Source organism: Mesocricetus auratus, unplaced genomic scaffold (genome assembly GCF_017639785.1).
Source record: "Mesocricetus auratus isolate SY011 unplaced genomic scaffold, BCM_Maur_2.0 Super-Scaffold_100018, whole genome shotgun sequence".
Taxonomy (NCBI): domain Eukaryota; kingdom Metazoa; phylum Chordata; class Mammalia; order Rodentia; family Cricetidae; genus Mesocricetus; species Mesocricetus auratus.
In genome coordinates, this window is record NW_024429199.1 from 46,754,160 (window position 1) to 46,756,784 (window position 2,625).

Below are 2,625 nucleotides of genomic sequence, written 5' to 3' on the forward strand. Positions count from 1 at the left end.
CTGACTGACCTTCATGGATGTTTCACTTAGATCTTTGTTTAATTTAATCGGATCTACTATGATGGAATGGTCCTGCAGTTTAGTGTTGTGGAGTCTCATGGTTCATGTAAAACGCTGTGTGTATTATTTTTGAGCACTGAGAAAACAAAGACAGCAAGAAAATATATCACCCTCTTTTGGTTCTGTTCACAAATCATTCTTTTCCTATTCTGAAGACCCCACAGCTGTGTCCCGGCTTCTAACTCATGACACTGGGGAAACGTGTTGTTTATTGATGTCAGCCATTCCCTGTCCTCCAGGTAGGCTTCCTATTTTGGGGAGAGGTCAAACATCTATGCTCAAGAGCATGGGCTTGGGCATCGTGTGTCTCATAGCCCTGTGGGGTTACAGAAGAGCCACCTGCTCCATTCTGAAGAAGAGAACCTTGGTTCACGTGTGTGCACAGTGGAACCCAGCCTACCCCCGAGGGTGACCATAGCTTAGCGATGCCACTCTGTCATTCATTTGTCTTCTTGCCTTTACAAGACACAAGAGAGGCAAGGCACTGAGTTGTCCCTGAACTGGGGAACTGCCAGCTGGAACAGGAAGAGTGCCGTCTCCCTCTTGATGAAGTGAGGCATATGTGTGGGTCTCACTTGACACTAGCGTGACCAAGCACACATCAGAAGATAACGAGAATACATAGACTTCTCGGTACTTCCTCTTGTTCATCATCTAGGAATTTTTGACTGTGGCTCTTTTATTGAGTAGCTGTGCTGTACGGCATGAGTGGGATCCTAAGGGGGAAAATGGAAGAGGGAACTGTATTGAAAGACAAGTGAAATTAAAACAAAACTGTCACACAGTATGCACGAGGAGCCATGTCTCTGCCTACTCAACACTAGCAAAGCACAATACATGCTTAATGCCATTCAGTCCCTAAGATGCTCCTGGGTCCAAGAGAGGCACACATTTCCATTGTGATTAACTCTGCTGAGAGCTACTTTATTCTGCTCCTGTGGGAACTACTATAAAGCAGAATAAATCTTATATTGGAGACTTTCCTTTTATTAGGGTAACATGAATCCAAAATATAAGGCTTCTCAAATATCATAAGACTCTGACTCCAAGTGACATTTTAACACCAGACTGTAAGAGTGGTCTATAGCAAACACCAGGGGAGATCAAGGTCAGAAAGTAAGGGAACTAACATGCTCAGTGAACTTCAGGCATCTAGAATCATGTAGAGGACTTCATATGAATTCTCTTATGTAACTTTCAGACCTTCCTCATGAAGGGAAAACGTTTCATCAGTCCTATCAACCAGCCAGATGTAGGCAAAGTTACATCTCAAAGACCATGTTTTTCATTTAAAAATACTTTTTATGTTCTGAAGATTTTAGACAACATATTTCAATTATTCTATCTATCATTATCTCCTTTAAAATCCTTCTCACCTTCATGCCTTCCATTGGTTTTTGTTATTGATAACTTCCTGATTCTAGTTAGTGCTGCTTCTATGTGTGTAGGTGAGGTGCCATCCTCTGAGGCTTGGGCAAGCTAGCGAGATGTCCCTGAAGGAGAACGCCCTCCTTCTTCCTCACCCACTCACTGCCAATAGCTCCTCTGACAAATGGAGGCAGGTGGTCTGGTGTCCCTTTCCATGTTGAAGGCCATATTTGCCATATTGTAACTACTGATCTTCACCTTGCTGTCTGATAAAACAACTGTTATTAAAAAAAAAAACCTATGGGCAGAGGCATGGTTGTCAGAGGTTCCTTTTACAAACATAAGGATTTTTTTTTCTTTTCTCACCTATTTTTGCATCATTGGTAAAGTATTCGACTCAAGGAACATTTTGCACGAAGCTCAGGTTTTCTTGCCCCTCAGATGCTTAACTCCACGCCCCCCTTTTTTTTCTGATTTGCTTTCTCCAATTTTGCCCAACAAATTATGTCATTTTCCTTACTCAAAGTTTGAGTTGTTCCCTGGACAGCTTCCTTGGATTCATACTGGATGTAGGGAAAAGGGACCAGTCAAAGAAACACACCCTGATCAGAGCCAAAGAAACACACTTTGGCCCTGCAACCACAACCAAAGAAATGCACCCTGACCCTAAAACCAGTGCCAAAGGAACATACTTTGTCCCTGAAATCAGAGTCAGTGAAAGAAATGTACCCTGGCCCTAAAATTGGAGCCAAAAGGCTAAAAAGGACCAGAGAAAGAAACACACTTTGGCCCTGAAACCAGAGCCAAATCTGACCCTAATCCTGTGTAAAAAAGTAACCAATCCCGGAGCAGAGCTCTAGCCAATCTGAGCTCAGCACTGAAATCGGACCAATCCCTACCCTGGAAAAACTTCCCCAACCCCAGGAATCCCTATATAAACCCTGTGTATGTTCAGCTTGGCTGGTCCAGCTGTCTTCCAATAAACCCTTTTGGATGAGCTTCGGGTGAAGGTCTTCTTTTTGCGGCGGCGACAGAGCAGAGGCGACCCTGGGCAGAGCAGAGCAGAGCAGAGCAAGCAGAGGCAACCCTGGGCAGAGCAGAGCAGAGCAGAGCGAGCAGCGCTGTAACACTTGCCTGGGAAACCTTCCTTGGCAGAGCGGAGTTGTTACACTCTGCTCCCAGCTCCCTGCTCTCCGC